This window comes from Oncorhynchus nerka, unplaced genomic scaffold, assembly GCF_034236695.1.
Source record: "Oncorhynchus nerka isolate Pitt River unplaced genomic scaffold, Oner_Uvic_2.0 unplaced_scaffold_755, whole genome shotgun sequence".
Classification (NCBI taxonomy): Eukaryota; Metazoa; Chordata; class Actinopteri; order Salmoniformes; family Salmonidae; genus Oncorhynchus; species Oncorhynchus nerka.
This window is the reverse complement of record NW_027040456.1, coordinates 317,791-345,677: the sequence shown is the minus strand read 5'-3', so window position 1 is coordinate 345,677 and position 27,887 is coordinate 317,791. Positions and strand designations below refer to the sequence as shown.

The 27,887-nt window shown below is 44.1% G+C and overlaps 1 pseudogene; it reads right to left on the bottom strand.

Annotated features, from left to right (window-relative positions):
* Positions 1 to 67: 67 nt before the first annotated feature.
* LOC135571124 (methylthioribose-1-phosphate isomerase-like) overlaps positions 68 to 27,887 on the bottom strand; it is a 27,896-nt pseudogene continuing 76 nt past the window's right edge.

Here is a 27,887-nt window from a genome sequence, read left to right as displayed (position 1 = left end):
TACAGACATTATGTGGAGGTATAGGGAGGTGTAGCAGATTGCTGACCAGGGGGTAGGGGGACGAGGTACAGACATTATGTGGAGGTATAGGGAGGTGTAGCCACAAGTTATACTCATCAGCTGACTAAAGAGGTTTGATAACCCTGGGGGTAGGGGACGATACGGTACAGATTGGACCAGCGAGGTACAGACATTATGTGGAGGTATAGGGAGGTGTAGCCACAAGTTATACTCATCAGCTGACTATAGAGGTTTGCTCTAGATAATATCAACTGGCTTTGTTTTGGTTTGAATAGTTCTAATTTCAGTTGCGTCTCATATGACCCCCTATTCCCTATATAGTGCACTACTTTTGGCACAGAGCCCTGTTCTATATAGTGCACTACTTTTGGCACAGAGCCCTGTTCCCTATATAGTGCACTACTTTTGGCACAGAGCCCTGTTCCCTATATAGTGCACTACTTTTGGCACAGAGCCCTGTTCCCTATATAGTGCACTACTTTTGGCTAGAGCCCTATTCCCTATATAGTGCACTACTTTTGGCTAGAGCCTATGGGCCGTAGTCAAATAGTGCACTATAAAGGGAATAAGGTGCCATTTGAGACTCAACAATGTATTTTCAGCAATCAAGTGTCATCATGGGCTATCAATTTTCTTAAACTCACATTTCTATAAAACACTTTTCCAGAGAAAACTACATGTGAATATATAATATTGTGTTATTGGGTATAACTGTTACATTTTTCATTCCTAACGTTGTTTGGAGAACTCTGAAATCTGATTAGGATGTAGTATAGGCCAGTTCTTCTGAAGGAGACTGGTTCGTTCTGTCGGTGACAGGAGATGAACACAGGAGAGACCAGAGAGAGGAGAGACCAGAGAGAGACAGGAGAGACCAGAGACAGGAGAGAGGAGAGAGACAGGAAAGAGGAGAGAGACAGGAGATGAACACAGGAGAGACCAGAGAGAGGAGAGAGAGGGAGGGACAGGAGTGGGAGGGGGTTGGATGTGTGTGTCTGAGTTCCTGCGTTGATGTGTGTGTGTGAGACCGTAAAACGTGTGAGTTTGTAGAACACTGACCGTGTGTGTGTAAATGTAACAAAACTAGACTTCCACATCAGCTGTGTGTGTGAGGACGTGGAAGTGGTATGAGAGAGTGAGAGCAGGAATATTAAGGTGCAGTAGCGCACGGCGGCCAGCGGGTGGTGATATCGCCGTCTACAGGGCAGTGAGACGGCCGGTGAGTGCTGCCTGCAGCTCCGAGGGCAGAAACACCCCCAGCTCTGTGATGATGCCCCCCGTTATCAGCTGGTGGGGGGTCACGTCAAACGCCGGGTTCCACACATCAATACCTGGAGAGGGAGAGAGGAGGGTAGACAGAGGGAGAGAGACGAGGGAAGGGACAGAGAGCAAGATAAATTAGTGGGTGTGGGGTTAGGGAGAGAGTGAGATGGTAGAGAGCGACAGAGGAAGAGAGGGAGAAGGAAGGAGGTATCATGGTAGAGTGAGGGTGTAAAGGGAGGGAAGAGAAGGAGAGAGAGAGACGGTAGAGAGGGGAGAAGGAAGGGAGGCATCATGGTAGAGTGAGGGTGTAAAGGAGGGAAGAGAAGGAGATAGAGAGACGGTAGAGAGGAGAAGGAAGGGAGGTATCATGGTAGAGTGAGGGTGTAAAGGGAGGGAAGAGAAGGAGATAGAGAGACGGTAGAGAGGGGAGAAGGAAGGGAGGTATCATGGTAGAGTGAGGGTGTAAAGGGAGGGAAGAGAAGGAGAGGGAGAGACGGTAGAGAGGGGAGAAGGAAGGGAGGTATCATGGTAGAGTGAGGGTGTAAAGGGAGGGAAGAGAAGGAGAGAGAGAGACGGTAGAGAGGGGAGAAGGAAGGGAGGTATCATGGTAGAGTGAGGGGTAAAGGGAGGGAAGAGAAGGAGAGGGAGAGGTAGAGAGGGGAGAAGGAAGGAGGTATCATGGTAGAGTGAGGGTGTAAAGGGAGGGAAGAGAAGGAGAGAGAGACGGTAGAGAGCGAGAGGGGAGAAGGAAGGGAGGTATCATGGTAGAGTGAGGGTGTAAAGGGAGGGAAGAGAAGGAGAGGGAGAGACGGTAGAGAGGGGAGAAGGAAGGGAGGTATCATGGTAGAGTGAGGGAGTAAGGGAGGGAAGAGAAGGAGATAGAGAGACGGTAGAGAGGGGAGAAGGAAGGGAGGTATCATGGTAGAGTGAGGGTGTAAAGGGAGGGAAGAGAAGGAGATAGAGAGACGGTAGAGAGGGAGAAGGAAGGGAGGTATCATGGTAGAGTGAGGGTGTAAAGGGAGGGAAGAGAAGGAGAGAGAGAGACGGTAGAGAGGGGAGAAGGGAGGGAGGTATCATGGTAGAGTGAGGGTGTAAAGGGAGGGAAGAGAAGGAGAGAGAGAGACGGTAGAGAGGGGAGAAGGAAGGGAGGTATCATGGTAGAGTGAGGGTGTAAAGGGAGGGAAGAGAAGGAGATAGAGAGACGGTAGAGGAGGAAGAGAGGGGGAGGGAAGGGAGGTATCATGGTAGAGTGAGGAGAAAGGGAGGGAAGAGAAGGAGAGAGAGAGAGGTAGAGAGGGGAGAAGGAAGGAGGTATCATGGTAGAGTGAGGGTGTAAAGGGAGGGAAGAGAAGGAGAGAGAGGGTAGAGAGCGACAGAGGAAGAGAGGGGAGAAGGAAGGGAGGTATCATGGTAGAGTGAGGGTAAAGGGAGGGAAGAGAAGGAGAGAGAGACGGTAGAAGGGGAGAAGGAAGGGAGGTATCATGGTAGAGTGAGGGGTAAAGGGAGGGAAGAGAGGAGAGAGAGAGACGGTAGAGAGGGGAGAAGGAAGGGAGGTATCATGGTAGAGTGAGGGTGTAAAGGGAGGGAAGAGAAGGAGATAGAGAGACGGTAGAGGGGAGAAGGAAGGGAGGTATCATGGTAGAGTGAGGGGTGTAAAGGGAGGGAAGAGAAGGAGAGAGACGGTAGAGAGCGACAGAGGAAGAGAGGGGAGAAGGAAGGGAGGTATCATGGTAGAGTGAGGGAGTAAAGGGAGGGAAGAGAAGGAGAGAGACGGTAGAGAGCGACAGAGGAAGAGAGGGGAGAAGGAAGGGAGGTATCATGGTAGAGTGAGGGTGTAAAGGGAGGGAAGAGAAGGAGAGAGAGAGCAGGAACCCCCCCGGGGAACAGCGTCTCCATTAAAGGAAAGGATAATATAATTACTGTGATGTCACAGAGCTCCTCTTCTAGTTCTTTAATTAGAGACACGTGTCACAAGTCAATCAGCTCCGGTACTCAGAGAATACACCGTTCCCTGTCTGTCTACTGTTATACTCTACCACTACACCATTCCCTGTCTGTCTACTGTTATACTCTACCACTACACCGTTCCCTGTCTGTCTACTGTTATACTCTACCACTACACCGGGTCTACTGTTATACTCTACCACTGTTCCCTCTGTCTACTGTTATACTCTACCACTACACCGTTCCCTGTCTGTCTACTGTTATACTCTACCACTAGTCTGTCTACTGTTATACTCTACCACTACACCGTTCCCTCTGTCTGTCTACTGTTATACTCTACCACTACACTGTTCCCTGTCTGTCTACTGTTATACTCTACCACTACACCGTTCCCTGTCTGTCTACTGTTATACTCTACCACTACACCGTTCCCTCTGTCTGTCTACTGTTATACTCTACCACTACACCGTCCCTGTCTGTCTGGTTCCCTGTCTGTCTACTGTTATACTCTACCACTACACCGTTCCCTGTCTGTCTACTGTTATACTCTACCACTACACCGGTCTGTCTACTGTTATACTCTACCACTACACCGTTCCCTCTGTCTGTCTACTGTTATACTCTACCACTACACCGTTCCCTCTGTCTGTCTACTGTTATACTCTACCACTACACCGACTGTTATAGACCACTACACTGTTCCCTCTGTCTGTCTACTGTTATACTCTACCACTACACCGTTCCCTGTCTGTCTACTGTTATATCTCTACCACTACACCGTTCCCTGTCTGTCTACTGTTATATCTCTACCACTACACTGTTCCCTCTGTCTGTCTACTGTTATACTCTACCACTACACCGTTCCCTGTCTGTCTACTGTTATACTCTACCACTACACCGTTCCCTCTGTCTGTCTACTGTTATACTCTACCACTACACCGTTCCCTGTCTGTCTACTGTTATACTCTACCACTACACCGTTCCCTCTGTCTGTCTACTGTTATACTCTACCACTACACCGTTCCCTCTGTCTGTCTACTGTTATACTCTACCACTACACCGTTCCCTCTGTCTACTGTTATACTCTACCACTAGTTCCTCTGTCTACTGTTATATCTCTACCACTACACGTCTGTCTGTCTACTGTTATACTCTACCACTACACGTTCCTCTGTCTACTGTTATACTCTACCACTACACCGTTCCCTCTGTCTACTGTTATACTCTACCACTACACCGTTCCCTCTGTCTACTGTTATACTCTACCACTACACCGTTCCCTCTGTCTACTGTTATACTCTACCACTACACCGTTCCCTCTGTCTACTGTTATACTCTACCACTACACCGTTCCCTCTGTCTGTCTACTGTTATACTCTACCACTACACCGTTCCCTCTGTCTGTCTACTGTTATACGCTACCACTACACCGTTCCCTCTGTCTGTCTACTGTTATACTCTACCACTACACCGTTCCCTCTGTCTGTCTACTGTTATACTCTACCACTACACCGTTCCCTGTCTGTCTACTGTTATATCTCTACCACTACACTGTTCCCTCTGTCTGTCTACTGTTATACTCTACCACTACACGTCCCTGTCTGTCTACTGTTATATCTCTACCACTACACCGTTCCCTGTCTGTCTACTGTTATATCTCTACCACTACACCGTTCCCTCTGTCTGTCTACTGTTATACTCTACCACTACACCGTTCCCTGTCTGTCTACTGTTATACTCTACCACTACACCGTTCCCTCTGTCTACTGTTATACTCTACCACTACACCGTTCCCTCTGTCTACTGTTATACTCTACCACTACACCGTTCCCTCTGTCTACTGTTATACTCTACCACTGTTATCTACTGTTATACTCTACCACTACACCGTTCCTCTCTGTCTACTGTTATACTCTACCACTACACCGTCCCTGTCTACTGTTATACTCTACCACTACACCGTTCCCTCTGTCTGTCTACTGTTATACTCTCCACTACACCACCTGTTCCCTCTGTCTGTCTACTGTTATACTCTACCACTACACCGTTCCCTGTCTGTCTACTGTTATACTCTACCACTACACCGTTCCTCTGTCTATGTTATACTCTACCACTACACTGTTATACTCTACCACTACACAGTTCCCTCTGTCTGTCTACTGTTATACTCTACCACTCCCCTCTGTCTGTCTACTGTTATACTCTACCACTACACGTTCCTCTGTCTGTCTACTGTTATACTCTACCACTACACGCTCCCTCTGTCTGTCTACTGTTATACTCTACCACTACACCGTTCCTGTCTGTCTACTGTTATACTCTACCACTACACCGTTCCCTGTCTGTCTACTGTTATACTCTACCACTACACTGTTATATCTCTACCACTACACCGTTCCCTCTGTCTGTCTACTGTTATACTCTACCACTACACCGTTCCCTCTGTCTGTCTACTGTTATACTCTACCACTACACCGTTCCCCTGTCTGTCTACTGTTATACTGTTCCTGTCTGTCTACTGTTATACTCTACCACTACACCGTCTCCTGTTATACTCTGTCTGTCTACTGTTATACTCTACCACTACACCGTTCCTCTGTCTGTCTACTGTTATACTCTCTACACACTGTTATATCTCTACCACTACCGTACTGTTATATCTCTCCACTACTTCCCTCTGTCTGTCTACTGTTATACTCTACCACTACACTTCCTCTGTCTACTGTTATATCTCTACCACTACACTGTTCCCTCTGTCTACTGTTATAATTTATACTCCCTGTCTACCACTCTACACCGTCTGTCTGTCTACTGTTATACTCTACCACTACACACTACTGTTATACTCTACCACTACACCCTCTGTCCTGTCTGTCTACTGTTATATCTCTACCACTACACCGTTCCCTCTGTCTGTCTACTGTTATACTCTACCACTACACCGCCTCTGTCTGTCTGCTGTTGCCTCTACCACTGTCTCTACCACTACACTGTCTCTGTCTACTGTTATACTCTACTACCCTGTCTGTCTACTACACCACTACACTGTTCCCTCTGTCTGTCTACTGTTATACTCTACCACTACACCGCTTCCCTCTGTCTACTGTTATACTCTACCACTACACGTCTCTGTCTACTGTTATACTCTACCACTACCACTACTGTTACTCGCCACTACCCGTTCCCTCTGTCTGTCTACTGTTATACTCTACCACTACACCGCTCCCTCTGTCTGTCTACTGTTATACGCTACCACTACACCGTTCCTCTGTCTGTCTACTGTTATACTCTACCACTACACCGCTCCCTCTGTCTGTCTACTGTTATACTCTACCACTACACCGTTCCCTGTCTGTCTACTGTTATACTCTACCACTACACCGTTCCCTGTCTGTCTACTGTTATACTCTACCACTACACCGTCCCTCTGTCTGTCTACTGTTATACTCTACCACTACACCGCTCCCTCTGTCTGTCTACTGTTATACTCTACCACTACACCGCTCCCTCTGTCTACTGTTATATCTGTCCCTGTCTACTGTTATACTCTACCACTACACCGTTCCCTCTGTCTACTGTTATACACCACTACACCTGTTATACCCTCTGTCTACTGTTATACTCTACACCCTGTCTGTCTACTGTTATACTTGTCTACTGTTATACTCTACCACTACACCACACTACACGTTCCTCTGTCTGTCTACTGTTATACTCTACCACTACACCGCCCTCTGTCTGTCTACTGTTATACGCTACCACTACACCGTTCCCTCTGTCTGTCTACTGTTATACTCTACCACTACACTGTTGGTCGCTACCACTACACCGTTCCTCTGTCTGTCTACTGTTATACTCTACCACTACACCGTTCCTCTGTCTGTCTGTCTACTGTTATACTCTACCACTACACCGTTCCCTCTGTCTGTCTACTGTTATACTCTACCACTACACTGTTCCCTCTGTCTGTCTACTGTTATACTCTACCACTACACCGTTATACTGTTATATCCACTACACTACGTTCCCTGTCTGTCTACTGTTATATCTACTACACCGTTCCTGTTATACTACTCTACCACTACACTGTTATACGTCTACCACTACACCGTCCCTGTCTGTCTACTGTTATACTCTACCACTACCACTGTTCCCGTCCTGTCTGTCTACTGTTATACTCTACCACTACACCGTTCCCTCTGTCTACTGTTATACTCTACCACTACACCGTTCCCCTCTGTCTATGTTATACTCTACCACTACACGTTCCTACTGTTATACTCTACCACTACACCGTTCCCTCTGTCTGTCTACTGTTATACTCTACCACTACACTGTTCCTCTGTCTGTCTACTGTTATACGCTACCACTACACCGTTCCCTCTGTCTGTCTACTGTTATACTCTACCACTACACCGTTCCCTCTGTCTACTGTTATACTCTACCACTACACCGTTCCTCTGTTCTATATATCTCTACCACTACACCGTTCCCTCTGTCTGTCTACTGTTATACTCTACCACTACACCGTCTGTCTACTGTTATATCTCTACCACTACACCGTTCCCTCTGTCTGTCTACTGTTATACTCTACCACTACACCGTTCCTGTCTGTCTACTGTTATACTCTACCACTACACCGTCCCTGTCTGTCTACTGTTATATCTCTACCCGCTCCCTCTGTCTACTACACCACTACACCGTTCCTGTCTGTCTGTCTACTGTCTATATACTCTACCACTACACCGTTCCCTCTGTCTGTCTACTGTTATACTTACCACTACACTACGTTCCCTCTGTCTGTCTACTGTTATACTCTACCACTACACCGTTCCTGTCTGTCTACTGTTATACTCTACCACTACACCGTTCCCTCTGTCTGTCTACTGTTATACTCTACCACTACACCGTTCCCTGTCTGTCTGTCTACTGTTATACTCTACCACTCTTCCTGTCTGTCTACTGTTATACTCTCTACCACTACACCGTTCCCTCTGTCTGTCTACTGTTATACTCTACCACTACACCGCTCCCTCTGTCTACTGTTATATCTCTACCACTACACTGTTCCCTGTCTGTCTACTGTTATACTCTACCACTACACCGTTCCCTCTGTCTGTCTACTGTTATACTCTACCACTGTTATATGCTCTACCACTACACCGTTCCCTCTGTCTACTGTTATACTCTTACCACTACACCGCCTTCCTCTGTCTGTCTACTGTTATACTCTACCACTACACCGTCTGTCTGTCTACTGTTATACTCTACCACTACACCGTCTCTGTCTGTCTACTGTTATATCTCTACCACTACACCGTTCCTCTGTCTGTCTACTGTTATACTTTACCACTACCGTTCCCTGTCTACTGTTATACTCTACCACTACACCGTTCCCTGTCTGTCTACTGTTATATCTCTACCACTACACGTTCCCTCTGTCTACTGTTATACTACACTACACCGTTCCCTCTGTCTACTGTTATACCTACCACTACACCGTCTGTCTACTGTTATACCACCACTTCCCTCTGTCTGTCTACTGTTATACACCACTACACCGTTCCTCTGTCTGTCTACTGTTATACTCTGCCACTACACCGTCCCTGTCTGTCTACTGTTATACTCTACCACTACACCGTTCCCTCTGTCTGTCTACTGTTATACTCTACCACTACACCGTTCCCTCTGTCTGTCTACTGTTATACTCTACCACTACACCGTTCCCTCTGTCTGTCTACTGTTATATCTCTACCACTACACTGTTCCTCTGTCTGTCTACTGTTATATCTCTACCACTACACCGTTCCCTGTCTGTCTGTCTACTGTTATACTCTACCACTACACCGTTCCCTCTGTCTGTCTACTGTTATACTCTACCACTGTTCCCTCTGTCTACTGTTATACTCTACCACTACACCGCTCCCTGTCTGTCTACTGTTATACTCTACCACTACACCGTTCCCTCTGTCTGTCTACTGTTATACTCTACCACTACACCGTTCCCTCTGTCTACTGTTATACTCTACCACTACACCCTCTGTCTGTCTACTGTTATACTCTACCACTACACCGTTCCTCTGTCTGTCTACTGTTATACTCTACCACTACACCGTTCCCTCTGTCTGTCTACTGTTATACTCTACCACTACACCGTTCCCTGTCTGTCTACTGTTATACTCTACCACTACACCGTTCCCTCTGTCTGTCTACCACTACACTGTTATACTCTACCACTACACCGTTCCTCTGTCTGTCTACTGTTATACTCTACCACTACACCGTTCCCTCTGTCTGTCTACTGTTATACTCTACCACTACACCGTTCCTCTGTCTGTCTACTGTTATACACCGTTCCCTCTGTCTGTCTACTGTTATACTCTACCACTACACCGTTCCCTGTCTGTCTACTGTTATACTCTACCACTACACCGTTCCCTGTCTGTCTACTGTTATACTCTACCACTACACCGTTCCTCTGTCTGTCTACTGTTATACTCTACCACTACACCGTTCCCTGTCTACTGTTATACTCTACCACTACACCGTTATACTCTACCACTACACCTGTTCCCTCTGTCTGTCTACTGTTATACTCTACCACTACACCGTTCCCTCTGTCTACTGTTATACTCTACCACTACACCGTTCCCTCTGTCTGTTATACTACCACTGTTATACTCTACCACTACACCGTTCCCTCTGTCTGTCTACTGTCTGTACTCTACCACTACACCGTTCCCTCTGTCTGTCTACTGTTATACTTACCACTACACCGTTCCCTCTGTCTGTCTACTGTTATACTCTACCACTACACCGTTCCTCTGTCTGTCTACTGTTATATCACCACTACACCGTTCCCTGTCTGTCTACTGTTATATCTCTACCACTACACTGTTCCCTCTGTCTGTCTACTGTTATACTACCACTACACCGTTCCTGTCTGTCTACTGTCTCTATACTGTTATATCTCTACCACTACACCGCTCTACCACTACTGTTATACTCTACCACTACACCGCCCCTCTGTCTGTCTACTGTTATACTCTACCACTACACCGTTCCCTCTGTCTACTGTTATACTCTACCACTGTTATATCACCCCGTTCCCTGTCTGTCTACTGTTATACTCTACCACTACCACTGTTACACCGTTCCCTCTGTCTGTCTACTGTTATACTCTACCACTACACCGTTCCCCACTCTGTCTGTCTACTGTTATACTCTACCACTACACCGTTCCCTCTGTCTGTCTACTGTTATACTCTACCACTACACCGTCTGTCTACTGTTATACTACCACTACCACTACACCTACCTTCCTCTGTCTGTCTACTGTTATATACTCTACCACTACACCGTTCCCTCTGTCTGTCTACTGTTATACTCTACCACTACACCGTTCCCTGTCTGTCTCTGTTATACTCTACCACTACACCGTCCTCTGTCTGTCTACTGTTATACTCTACCACTACACCGTTCTCTCTGTCTGTCTACTGTTATACTCTACCACTACACCGTTCCTGTCTGTCTGTTATACTCTACCACTACACTGTTATACTGTCCCTGTCTGTCTACTGTTATACTCTACCACTACACCGTTCCCTCTGTCTGTCTACTGTTATATCTCTACCACTACACCCTGTCTGTCTACTGTTATATCTGTCTGTCTACTGTTATACTCTACCACTACACACTACTGTTATATCTCTACCACTACACTGTTCCTCTGTCTGTCTACTGTTATACTCTACCACTACACCGTTCCCTGTCTGTCTGTCTACTGTTATACTCTACCACTACACCGTTCCCTCTGTCTGTCTACTGTTATACTCTACCACTACACCGTTCCCTCTGTCTGTCTACTGTTATACTCTACCACTACACTGTTATACTCTACCACTACACCGTTCCCTCTGTCTGTCTACTGTTATACTCTACCACTACCACTGTCTGTCTACTGTTATACTCTACCACTACACCGTTCCTCTGTCTACTGTTATACTCTACCACTACACCGTTCCTCTGTCTGTCTACTGTTATACTCTACCACTACACCGTTCCTCTGTCTGTCTACTGTTATACTACTGTTATATCACCACTACACCGTTCCCTGTCTGTCTACTGTTATACTCTACCACTACACCGTTCCCTCTGTCTGTCTACTGTTATACTCTACCACTACACCGTTCCCTGTCTGTCTACTGTTATACTCTACCACTACACTGTTCCCTCTGTCTGTCTACTGTTATACTTACTACACTATACACCACTACACGTTCCTCTGTCTGTCTACTGTTATATCTCTACCACTACACCGTTATATCTGTCTACTGTTATACTCTCTACCACTACACCACTACACTGTTCCTCTGTCTGTCTACTGTTATACTCTACCACTACACCGTTCCCTCTGTCTGTCTACTGTTATACTCTACCACTACACCGTTCCCTCTGTCTGTCTACTGTTATACTCTACCACTACACCGTTCCTGTCTGTCTACTGTTATACTCTACCACTACACCGTTCTGTCTGTCTACTGTTATACTCTACACCACTACACCGTTCCTCTGTCTGTCTACTGTTATACTCTACCACTACACCGTTCCCTCTGTCTGTCTACTGTTATACTCTACCACTACACCGTTCCCTCTGTCTGTCTACTGTTATACTCTACCACTACACCGTTCCTCTGTCTACTGTTATACTCCACTGTCTACTATGTCTGTCTACTCTGTTCCTGTCTACTGTTATACTCTACCACTACACCGTTCCCTCTGTCTGTCTACTGTTATACTCTACCACTACACCGTTCCCTGTCTGTCTACTGTTATATCTCTACCACTACACCGTTCCCTGTCTGTCTACTGTTATACTCTACCACTACACCGTTCCCTCTGTCTGTCTACTGTTATACTCTACCACTACACCGTTCCCTCTGTCTGTCTACTGTTATACTCTACCACTACACCGTTCCCTCTGTCTGTCTACTGTTATACTCTACCACTACACCGTTCCCTCTGTCTGTCTACTGTTATACTCTACCACTACACTGTTATATCTCTACCAGGGACTACACTGTTCCTGTCTGTCTACTGTTATATCTCTACCACTACACCGTTCCTCTGTCTGTCTACTGTTATATCTCTACCACTACACTTCCTGTCTGTCTGTCTACTGTTCCCTCTGTCCTGTCTATGTTATGCTCTACCACTACACCGTTCCCTCTGTCTGTCTACTGTTATATCTACACTTCCCTCTGTCTGTCTACTGTTATCTCTACCACTACACCGTTCCCTGTCTACTACTGTTATATCTCTACCACTACACTGTTCCCTCTGTCTGTCTACTGTTATACTCTACCACTACACCGTGTCTATCTCTGTTATCTGTCTGTCTACTGTTATATCTCTACCACTACACCGTGTCTGTCTACTGTTATACTCTACCACTACACTGTTATCCTCTGTCTGTACACTGTTATATCTACCACTACACTTTATACTCTGTTCTGTTATACTCTCTACACTGTTATATCTCTACTAGGGACTACTACTGTTATATCTCTACCACTACACTGTTCCCTCTGTCTGTCTATGTTATATCTCTACTCTTATATGTCTACTACACCTCTACCACTACACTGTTATATCCTCTGTCTGTCTACTGTTATATATCTACCACTACACTTCTCCTCTGTCTACTGTTATACTCTACCACTACACTGTTATATCTGTCTGTCTACTGTTATATCTCTACCACTACACTGTTATATCTACCACTACATATCTCTACCACTACTTATGTCTGTCTACTGTTATACTCTACCACTACACTGTTATATTGTCTACTGTTATACTCTACCACTACACTGTTATATCTCTACTGTCTACACTGTTATACTCTACCACTACACTGTTATATCTCTACCAGGGATATCTCTCTGTCTACTGTTATACTCTACCACTACACTGTTATATCTCTACCAGGGACTACACTGTTATATCTTACTACTATGTTATACTCTACCACTACACTGTTACATCGTCCCCCCCGTCCCAGGGTCTGATATCTCTACCACTACACTGTTATATCTCTACCAGGGACTACACTGTTATATCTCTACCAGGGACTACTGTTATATCTCTACCAGGGACTACACTGTTATACTACTCTACCAGGGACTACACTATACCCAGGGACTACACTGTTATATCTCTACCAGGGACTACACTGTTATATCTCTACTGTTATATCTCTACCACTACACTGTTATATCTCTACTGTTACACTGTTATATCTCTACCACTACACTGTTATATCTCTACCAGGACTACACTGTTATATCTCTACCACTACACCAGGGACTACACTCTACCAGGGACTACACTGTTATATCTCTACTACACTGTTATATCTCTACCACTACACTGTTATATCTCTACTGTCTGTCTACTGTTATACTCTACCACTACACTGTTATCTGTCTACTACACTGTTATATCTACCACTCTACCAGGGACTGTTATATCTCTACCAGGGACTACTGTTATATCTCTCTACACTGTTATATCTCTACCACTACACTGTTATATCTCTACCAGTCTGTCTACCACTACACTGTTATATCTCTACCAGGGACTACACTGTTATATATCTGTTATACTCTACTGTTATACTGTCCACTACTGTTATATCTCTACCACTACACTCTACCAGGGACTCTGTTACCTACACTGTTATATCTCTACCAGGGACTTCTATACTCTACCACTACACTGTTATATCTACTGTTATCTCCAGTTATATCTCTACCACTACACTGTTATATCTCTACCACTACACTGTTATATCTACTACACTTATATCACCACTACACTGTTATATACTCTATGTCTGTCTACTGTTATACTCTACCAGGGACTACACTGTTATCTCTCTACTGTTATATCTCTACCACTACACTGTTATACACTGTTATATCTCTACCACTACACTGGTCTGTACTACACTGTTATATCACCACTACACTGTTATCTGTCTGTCTACTACACTGTTATATCTCTACCACACTACACCACTACACTGGGTACTGTTATATATCTACCACTGTTATATCTCTACCACTACACTTATACTCTACCACTACACTGTTATCTACCACTACACGGTAACTCTACCACTACACTACTGTTATATCTCTACCACTACACTGTTATATCTCTACCAGGGACTTGTTATATCTCTACCAGGGACTCTGTCTGTGTTATATCTCTACTACACTGTTATATCTCTGCCTGTTACTACCACAACACTGTTATACTCTCTACCACTACACTGTTATATCTCTACCAGGGACTACACTGTTATATCTCTACCAGGGACTACACTGTTATATCTCTACCAGGGACTACACTGTCTACTACACTGTTATATCTCTACCAGGGACTACACTGTTATATCCCTATGTCTCTCTACTGTTATATCTCTACCACTACACTGTTATATCTCCCAGGGACTACACTGTTATATCTCTACTACTGTTATATCTCTACCACTACACTGTTATATCTCTACACGGACTACACTGTTATATCTCTACCACTACACTGTTATACTACAGGGACTACACTGTTATATCTCTACCACTACACTGTTCCCTCCCCCCGTCTGTCACTGTTATATCTCTACCAGGGACTACTACCACTACACTGTTATATCTCTACCAGGGACCACTACACTGTTCTCTGTCACTGTTATATCTCTACCAGGGACTACACTGTTATATCTACCAGGGACTACACTGTTATCTCTCTACCAGGGACTCTGTTATATCTCTACTACACTGTTATATCTCTACCAGGGACTACACTGTTATATCTCTACCACTACACTGTTACATCTCTACCAGGACTACACTATATCTCACTGTTATATCTCTACTCTACACATATCTCTACCAGGGACTACACTACACTGTTATATCTATCACTACCACTACACTGTTATATATCTACCACTTATATCTCTACCACTACACTGTTATACTCTACCACTACACTGTTATACTCTACCACTACACTACCACTACTGTTATATCTACCACTACACTGTTATATCTCTACTACACTGTTATACTCTACCACTACACTGTTATATCTCACTGTCTCTAGGTCTACTACACACTGTTATATCTCTACCAGGGACTACACTGTTATATCTCTACCAGGGACTACACTGTTATATCTCTACCAGGGACTACACTGTTATATCTCTACCAGGGACTACACTGTTATATCTCTACCACTACACTGTTATATCTCTACTACACTGTTATATCTCTACCAGGGACTACACTGTTATATCTCTACCAGGGACTACACTGTTATATCACTGTTATATCTCTACCACTACACTGTTATATCTCTACCAGGGACAACACTGTTATATCTCTACCACTACACTGTTATATCTCTACCAGGGACTACACTGTTATATCTCTACCACTACACTGTTATATCTCTACCACTACACTGTTATATCTCTACCAGGGACTACACACTGTTATATCTCTACCACTACACTGTTATATCTCTACCAGGGACTACACTGTTATATCTCTACTACACTGTTATATCTCTACCAGGGACTACACTGTTATATCTCTACCAGGGACTACACTGTTATATCTCTACCACTACACTGTTATATATCTACCACTACACTGTTACATCTCTACCAGGGACTGTTATATCTCTACCAGGGACTGTTACACCAGGGACACTGTTATATCTACCACTACACTGTTATATCTCTACCAGGGACTACACTGTTATCTCTTCTACCAGGGACTACACTGTTATATCTCTACCACTACACTGTTATATCTCTACCAGGGACTACACTGTTATATCTCTACCAGGGACTACACTGTTATATCTCTACCAGGGACTACACTGTTATATCTCTACCACGGACTACACTGTTATATCTCTACCAGGGACTACACTGTTATATCTCTACCAGGGTTACTACACCAGGGACTGTTATATCTCTACCAGGGACTACACTGTTATATCTCTACACTGTTATATCTCTACCAGGGACTACACTGTTATATCTCTACCAGGGACTACACTGTTATATCTCTACCACTACACTGTTATATCTCTACCAGGGACTACACTGTTATCTCTCTACCAGGGACTACACTGTTATCTCTCTACCAGGGACTACACTGTTATATCTCTACAGGACTACACTGTTATCTCTCTACCAGGGACTACACTGTTATCTCTCTACCAGGGACTACACTGTTATATCTATATCTCTACCACTACACTGTTATATCTCTACTACAGGGACTACACTGTTATATCTCTCCACTACACATATCTCTACCAGGGACTACACTGTTATATCTCTACCAGGGACAACACTGTTATATCTCTACCACTACACTACACTGTTATATCTCTACCACTACACTGTTATATCTCTACCAGTTATATCTCTACCAGGGACAACACTGTTATATCTCTACCACTACACTGTTATATCTCTACCAGGGACTACACTGTTATATCTCTACTGTTATATCCAGGGACTACACTGTTATCTCTCTATACACTGTTATATCTACTACAGGGACTACACTGTTATATCTCTACCAGGGACTACACTGTTATATACTGTTATATACCAGGGACTACACTGTTAGGGACTACACTGTTATATCTCTACTCTCTACCACTACACTGTTATATCTCTACCAGGGACTACACTGTTATATCTACCACTACACTGTTATATCTACCACTACACTGTTACATCTCTACCAGGGACTACACCAGGGACTACACTGTTATATCTCTACCACTACACGGTTATACTCTACCACTACACTGTTATACTCTACCACTACACTGTTATATCTCTACCACTACACGGTTATATCTCTACCACTACACTGTTATATCTCTACCACTACACTGTTATACTCTACCAGGGACTACACTGTTATACTCTACCACTACACTGTTATATCTCTACCACTACACTGTTATATCTCTACCACTACACTGTTATATCTCTACCAGGGACTACACTGTTATATCTCTCCACTACACTGTTATATCTCTACCAGGGACTACTGTTATCTCTACCAGGGACTACACTGTTATATCTCTACCAGGGACAACACTGTTATATCTCTACCAGGGACTACACTGTTATATCTCTACAGGGACTACACTGTTATATCTCTACCAGGGACTACACTGTTATATCTCTACCAGGGACTACACTGTTATATCTCTACCACTACACTGTTATATCTCTACCAGGGACTACACTGTTATATCTCTACCAGGGACTACACTGTTATATCTCTACCACACTGTTATATCTCTACCAGGGACTACACTGTTATATCTCTACCAGGGACTACACTGTTATATCTCTACCAGGGACTACACTGTTATATCTCTACAACTACAGGGACTACACTGTTATATCTCTACCAGGGACTACACTGTTATATCTCTACCAGGGACTACACTGTTATATCTACACTGTTATATCTCTACCAGGGACTACACTGTTATATCTCTACCAGGGACTACACTGTTATATCTCTACCAGGGACTACACTGTTATATCTCTACCACTACACTGTTATATCTCTACCACTACACTGTTATATCTCTACCAGGGACAACACTGTTATATCTCTACCAGGGACTACACTGTTATATCTCTACCACTACACTGTTATATCTCTACCACTACACTGTTATATCTCTACCACTACACTGTTATATCTCTACCAGGGACTACACTGTTATATCTCTACCACTACACTGTTATATCTCTACCAGGGACACACTGTTATATCTCTGTTATATCTACCACTACACTGTCTCTACCAGGGACTACACTGTTATATCTCTACCAGGGACTACACTGTTATATCTCTACCAGGGACTACACTGTTATATCTCTACCACTACACTGTTATATCTCTACCACTACACTGTTATATCTCTACCAGGGACTACACTGTTATATCTCTACCAGGGACTACACTGTTATATCTCTACCAGGGTTATATCTACACTGTTATATCTCTACCAGGGACTACACTGTTATATCTCTACCAGGGACTACACTGTTATATCTCTACCACTACACTGTTATATCTCTACCAGGGACTACACTGTTATATCTCTACCAGGGACTACACTGTTATATCTCTACCAGGGACTACACTGTTATATCTCTACCAGGGACTACACTGTTATATCTCTACCACTACACTGTTATATCTCTACCACTACACTGTTATATCTCTACCACTCTACACTGTTATATCTCACTGTTATATCTACCACTACACTGTTATATCTCTACCAGGGACTACACTGTTATATCTCTACCAGGGACTACACTGTTATATCTCTACCAGGGACTACACTGTTATATCTCTACCAACACTGTTATATCTCTACCAGGGACAACACTGTTATATCTCTACCAGGGACTACACTGTTATATCTCTACCACTACACTGTTATATCTCTACCAGGGACTACACTGTTATATCTCTACCACTACACTGTTATATCTCTACCACTACACTGTTATATCTCTACCAGGGACTACACTGTTATATCTCTACAACTACACTGTTATATCTTCTGTCTGTTATGTCTACCAGGGACAACACTGTTATATCTACCAGGGACTACACTGTTATATCTCTAGGGACTACACTGTTATATCTCTACCAGGGACTACACTGTTATATCTCTACCAGGGACTACACTGTTATATCTCTACCAGGGACTACACTGTTATATCTCTACCACTACACTGTTATATCTCTACCAGGGACTACACTGTTATATCTCTACCACTACACTACACTGTTATATCTCTACTCAACTACACTGTTATATCTCTACCAGGGACTACACTGTTATATCTCTACCAGGGACTACACTGTTATATCTCTACCAGGGACAAACTGTTATATCTCTACCACTACACTGTTATATCTCTACCACTACACTGTTATATATCTACCACTACACTGTTATATCTCTACCAGGGACAACACTGTTATATCTCTACCACTACACTGTTATATCTCTACCAGGGACTACACTGTTATCTCTCTACCAGGGACTACACTGTTATCTCTCTACCACTGCACTGTTATATCTCTACCAGGGACTACACTGTTATATCTCTACCAGGGACTACACTGTTATATCTCTACCAGGGACTACACTGTTATATCTCTACCAGGGACTACACTGTTATATCTCTACCAGGGACTACACTGTTATAGCTCTACCAGGGACTACACTGTTATAGCTCTACCAGGGACTACACTGTTATATCTCTACCAGGGACTACAGGGACTACACATATCTCTACCACTACACTGTTATATCTCTACCAGGGACTACACTGTTATATCTCTACCACTTATATCTACCACTACACTGTTACATCTCTACCAGGGACTACACCAGGGACTACACTGTTATATACCACTACACTGTTATATCTCTACCAGGGACTACACTGTTATATCTCTACCAGGGACTACACTGTTATATCTCTACCAGGGACTACACTGTTATATCTCTACCAGGGACTACACTGTTATATCTCTACCAGGGACTACACTGTTATATCTCTACCACTACACTGTTATATACTGTTATATCTCTACCAGGGACTACACTGTTATATCTCTACCAGGGACTACACTGTTATATCTCTACCACTACACTGTTATATCTCTACCAGGGACTACACTGTTATATCTCTACCAGGGACTACACTGTTATATCTCTACCAGGGACTACCATATCTCTACCAGGGACTACACTGTTATATCTCTACCAGGGACTACACTGTTATATCTCTACCAGGGACTACACTGTTATATCTCTACCAGGGACTACACTGTTATATTCTCTACCACTACACTGTTATATCTCTACCAGGGACTACACTGTTATATCTCTACCAGGGACTACACTGTTATATCTCTACCAGGACTACACTGTTATATCTCTACCAGGGACTACACTGTTATATCTCTACCAGGGACTACACTGTTATATCTCTACCAGGGACTACACTGTTACCAGGGACTACATATCTCTACCAGGGACTGTTATATCTCTACCAGGGACTACACTGTTATATCTCTACCACTACACTGTTATATCTCTACCAGGGACTACACTGTTATATCTCTACCAGGGACTACACTGTTATATCTCTACCAGGGACTACACTGTTATATCTCCACTACCAGGGACTATATCTCTACCAGGGACTACACTGTTATATCTCTACCACTACACTGTTATATCTCTACCAGGGACAACACTACACTGTTATATCTCTACCAGGGACTACACTGTTATATCTCTACCACTACACTGGGACAACACTGTTATATCTCTACCACTACCAGGGACTGTTATATCTCTACCACTACACTGTTATATCTCTACCACTACACTGTTATATATCTACCACTACACTGTTATATCTCTACCAGGGACAACACTGTTATATCTCTACCACTACACTGTTATATCTCTACCAGGGACTACACTGTTATCTCTCTACCAGGGACTACACTGTTATCTCTCTACCACTGCACTGTTATATCTCTACCAGGGACTACACTGTTATATCTCTACCAGGGACTACACTGTTATCTCTACCACTACACTGTTAGGGACTACACTGTTATCTCTCTACCAGGGGTTATATCTCTACAGGGACAACACTGTTATCTCTCTACCAGGGACTACACTGTTATATCTCTACCAGGGACTACACTGTTATATCTCTACCAGGGACTACACTGTTATCTCTCTACCAGGGACTACACTGTTATCTCTCTACCAGGGACTACACTGTTATATCTCTACCAGGGACTACACTGTTATATCTCTACCAGGGACTACACTGTTATATCTCTACCAGGGACTACACTGTTATATCTCTACCAGGGACTACACTGTTATATCTCTACCAGGGACTACACTGTTATATCTCTACCAGGGACTACACTGTTATATCTCTACCAGGGACTACACTGTTATATCTCTACCAGGACTCTCTACCAGGGACTACACTGTTATATCTCTACCAGGGACTACACTGTTATATCTCTACAACTACACTGTTATATCTCTACCACTACACTGTTATATCTCTACCAGGGACAACACTGTTATATCTCTACCACTACACTGTTATATCTCTACCAGGGACTACACTGTTATATCTCTACCAGGGACTACTGTTATATCTCTACCAGGGACAACACTGTTATATCTCTACCACTACACTGTTATATCTCTACCACTACACTGTTATATCTCTACCACTACACTGTTATATATATCTACCACTACACTGTTATATCTCTACCAGGGACAACACTGTTATATCTCTACCACTACACTGTTATATCTCTACCAGGGACTACACTGTTATCTCTCTACCAGGGACTACACTGTTATCTCTCTACCACTACACTGTTATATCTCTACCAGGGACTACACTGTTATATCTCTACCAGGGACTACACTGTTATATCTCTACCAGGGACTACACTGTTATACCAGGGACTCTGTTATATCTCTACCAGGGACTACACTGTTATATCTCTACCACTACACTGTTATATATCTACCACTACACTGTTATATCTCTACCAGGGACAACACTGTTATATCTCTACCAGGGACAACACTGTTATATCTCTACCACTACACTGTTATATCTCTACCAGGGACTACACTGTTATATCTCTACCACTACACTGTTATATCTCTACCAGGGACTACACTGTTATCTCTACCAGGGACTACACTGTTATATCTCTACCAGGGACTACACTGTTATATCTCTACCAGGGACTACACTGTTATATCTACACTGTTATATCTCTAGGGACTACACTGTTATATCTCTACCAGGGACAACACTGTTATATCTCTACCAGGGACTACACTGTTATCTCTCTACCAGGGACTACACTGTTATATCTCTACCAGGGACTACACTGTTATATCTCTACCTACACTGTTATATCTCTACCAGGGACTACACTGTTATATCTCTACCAGGGACTACACTGTTATATCTCAGGGGACTACACTGTTATCTCTCCACTACACTGTTATATTCTCTACCAGGGACTACACTGTTATCTCTACAGGGACTACACTGTTATATCTCTACCAGGGACTACACTGTTATATCTCTACCAGGGACTACACTGTTATATCTCTACCAGGGACTACACTGTTATATCTCTACCAGGGACTACACTGTTATATCTCTACCAGGGACTACACTGTTATATCTCTACCAGGGACAAACTGTTATATCTCTACCAGGGACTACACTGTTATATCTCTACCAGGGACACACTGTTATATCTCTACCACTACACTGTTATATCTCTACCACAACACTGTTATATCTCTACCACTACACTGTTATATCTCTACCACTACACTGTTATATCTCTACCAGGGACTACACTGTTATATCTCTACCACTACACTGTTATAGGACTACACTGTTATCTCTCTACCAGGACTACACTGTTATCTCTCTACCACTACACTGTTATATCTCTACAGGGACTACACTGTTATATCTCTACCAGGGACTACACTGTTATAGCTCTACCAGGGACTACACTGTTATAGCTCTACCAGGGGCTACACTGTTATATCTCTCTACCAGGGACTACACTGTTATAGCTCTACCAGGGACTACACTGTTATAGCTCTACCAGGGACTACACTGTTATCTCTCTACCAGGGACTACACTGTTATCTCTCTACCAGGACTACACTGTTATATCTCTACCAGGGACTACACTGTTATATCTCTACCAGGGACTACACTGTTATATCTCTACCAGGGACTACACTGTTATATCTCTACCAGGGACTACACTGTTATATCTCTACCAGGGACTACACTGTTATATCTCTACCAGGGACTACACTGTTATCATCTCTACCAGGGACTACACCAGGGACTACACTGTTATATCTCTACCAGGGACTACACTGTTATATCTCTACCAGGGACTACACTGTTATATCTCTACCAGGGACTACACTGTTATATCTCTACCAGGGACAAACTGTTATATCTCTACCACTACACTGTTATATCTCTACCAGGGACTACACTGTTATATCTCTACCACTACACTGTTATATCTCTACCTGTTACAACACTGTTATATCTCTACCAGGGACTACACTGTTATATCTCTACCACACTGTTATCTCTCTACCAGGGACTACACTGTTATCTCTCTACCACTACACTGTTATATCTCTACCAGGGACAACACTTTATATCTCTACCAGGGACTACACTGTTATATCTCTACCAGGGACTACACTGTTATATCTCTACCACTACACTGTTATATCTCTACCAGGGACAACACTGTTATATCTCTACCAGGGACTACACTGTTATATCTCTACCAGGGACTACACTGTTATAGCTCTCTACTGTTTATAGCTCTACCAGGGACTACACTGTTATATCTCTGCCAGGGACTACTGTTATATCTCTACCAGGGACTACACTGTTATATCTCTACCAGGGACTACACTGTTATATCTCTACCATATCTCTACTTGGGACTACACTGGGACTTGTTATATCTCTACCAGGGACTACACTGTTATATCTCTACCAGGGACTACACTGTTATATCTCTACCAGGGACTACACTGTTATATCTCTACCAGGGACTACACTGTTATATCTCTACCAGGACTACACTGTTATATCTCTACCAGGGACTACACTGTTATATCTCTACCAGGGACTACACTGTTATATCTCTACCAGGGACTACACTGTATATCTCTATCTCTACCACTACACTGTTATATCTCTACCACTACACTGTTATATCTCTACCAGGGACAACACTACACTGTTATATCTCTACCAGGGACAACACTGTTATATCTCTACCAGGGACTACCAGGGACTGTTATATCTCTACCAGGGACTACACTGTTATATCTCTGTACACTACACTGTTATATCTCTACCAGGGACTACACTGTTATATCTCTCTCTCTACCACTACACTGTTATATCTCTACCAGGGACTACACTGTTATATCTCTACACTGTTATATCTCTACCAGGGACAACACTGTTATATCTCTACCACTACACTGTTATATCTCTACCACTACACTGTTATATCTCTGCCATATACACTGGTATATCTCTACCAGGGACAACACTGTTATATCTCTACCAGGGACAACACTGTTATATCTCTACCACTACACTGTTATATCTCTACCAGGGACTACACTGTTATATCTCTACCAGGGACTACACTGTTATATCTCTACCAGGGACAACACTGTTATATCTCTACTAGGGACTGTTATATCTCTACCAGGGACAACACTGTTATATCTCTACCACTACACTGTTATATCTCTACCAGGGACTACACTGTTATATCTCTACCAGGGACTCTACACTGTTATATCTCTACCAGGGACTACACTGTTATATCTCTACCACTACACTGTTATATCTCTACCAGGGACTACACTGTTATGTCTCTGCACCACTACACTGTTATATCTCTACCAGGGACTACACTGTTATATCTCTACCAGGGACTACACTGTTATATCTCTACCAGGGACTACACTGTTATATCTCTACCAGGGACTGTTATATCTCTACCAGGGACACCTGTTATATCTCTACCAGGGACTATATCTCTACCAGGGACAACACTGTTATATCTCTACCAGGGACTACACTGTTATATCTCTCTACCAGGGACTACACTGTTATATCTCTACCACTACACTGTTATATCTCTACCAGGGACTACACTGTTATATCTCTACCAGGGACTACACTGTTATATCTCTACTAGGGACTACACTGTTATATCTCTACCAGGGACTACACTGTTATATCTCTACCAGGGACTACACTGTTATATCTCTACCAGGGTACACTGTTATATCTCTACCAGGGACTACACTGTTATATCTCTACCACTACAGGGACTACACTGTTATCTCTCTACCAGGGACTACACTGTTATATCTCTACCAGGGACTACACTGTTATATCTCTACCAGGGACTACACTGTTATATCTCTACCAGGGACTACACTGTTATATCTCTACCACACTGTTATATCTCTACCAGGGACTACACTGTTATATCTCTACCAGGACAACACTGTTATATCTCTACCAGGGACTACACTGTTATATCTCTACCAGGGACTACACTGTTATATCTCTACCACTACACTGTTATATCTCTCTCCCACTGTTATATCTACCACTACACTGTTATATCTCTCCCAGTTATCACTATTATTTCTAATCTGTCTGTTTCTCCCTCTGCCATTGTCTCCCGCTACACTGTCCATCACCACCTAGGGACTACACTGTTATATCTCTACACCTCATTTAACTCACGGTCTGTCTTCTGTCATCGCACACACAGCTCCACCCCAGGGACTACACACACACACACTGCTCCACCCCTACACACACACAGCTCCACCCCTACACACACACCCCTACCACCCCTACACACACACTGTTATATCTCTACACACACACACCTCCACCCCTACACACACACACCTCCACCCCTACACACACACACACCTCCACCCCTACACACACACCTACCTCCACACACACCTCCACAACTCACCTCCACCCCTACACACACCTCCACCCCTACACACACACACACACTCCACCCCTCCACACCTCCACCTCCACACACACACACACCTCCACCCCCCACACACACCTCCACCCCACACCTCCACACCTACACAAACCTCCACACACCCCTACACACACACAAACCTCCACACACACACACACACACCTCCACCCCTACACACACACACACACACACACCTACACACACACACCTCCACCCCTACACACACACACACCTCCACCCTACACACACACACACCTCCACACACACACACACACACACACCTCCACACACCTCCACCCTACACACACCCTCCACCCCTACACACACCTCCACCTCCACCTCCACCCCCACACACACACACACCTCCACCCCCCACACACCTCCACCCCCCCCCCCCCCCCACACACACCTCCACCCCTCCACCCCCCCACACACACACAAACCTCCACCCACACACGCACACACACCTCCACACACACACACACACACACCTCCACACACACACACACACACCCACACACACACACACACCACACACACACACACACACACACACACCCACCCACCTGGGGCAGCGATAGGTACTCCGTTGATGCTGGTGAGTTCCTCGGCGGGGCGCTCCTCGATGACAATGTGCCGGCCGCTCTCAGACTCAGGTCACATGACGTGCTAGGCGCCACCCACGTCAGAACGGGATCCCATGGTGCTTTGCGGCGATGGCCAGCTGGTACGTGCCGATTTTGTTGGCCGTGTCACCGTTAGCAACCACCCTGTCCGCCCTACGACAACAGCTGAGACGGGAGAGGAAGAGAGAGGAAGGGACAGAGAGAGAGAGAGAGAGAGAGAGAGAGAGAGAGAGGGGAAGGGGAAGGGGTAGACAGAGGTAGAGAGGGAAGGGGTAGACAGAGAGAGCGAGAGAGAGAGAGAGAGAGAGGAAGAGAGGGAAGGGGTAGACAGAGAGAGAGAGAGGAAGAGAGAGAAGGGATAGTTAGACAGGCAGTCAGACAGGCAGTCAGTCAGTTAGACAGGCAGTCAGACAGGCAGTCAGTCAGTTAGACAGGCAGTCAGGCAGGCAGTCAGACAGGCAGTCAGACAGCTTCTATCTCAAGGCCATCAGACTGTTAAACAGCCACCACTAACACTGAGTGGCTGCTGCCAACACACTGACACTGACTCAACTCCAGCCACTTTAATAATGGGAATTGATGGGAAATTATGTAAATATATCACTAGCCACTTTAAACAATGCTACCTAATATAATGTTTACATACCCTACATTATTCATCTCATATGTATATGTATATACTGTACTCTATATCATCTACTGCATCCTTATGTAATACATGTATCACTAGCCACTTTAACTATGCCACTTTGTTTACATACTCATCTCATATGTATATACTGTACTCAATACCATCTACTGTATCTTGCCTATGCTGCTCTGTACCATCACTCATTCATATATCTTTATGTACATATTCTTTATCCCCTTACACTGTGCATAAGACAGTAGTTTTGGAATTGTTAGTTAGATTACTTGTTGGGTATTACTGCATTGTCGGAACTAGAAGCACAAGCATTTCGCTACACTCGCATTAACATCTGCTAACCATGTGTATGTGACAAATAAAATTTGATTTGATTTGAATTGATTTTACAGGCAGGCAGGCAGACAGACAGGCAGACAGACAGGCAGACAGACAGGCAGGCAGGCAGACAGACAGGCAGACAGGCAGGCAGGCAGGCAGGCAGACTGTGTATACCTGTGATGCTCTTCTCTCTCATGGTGAGTGCAGCCATGCTGTCTGTGATGAGAGTAGCAG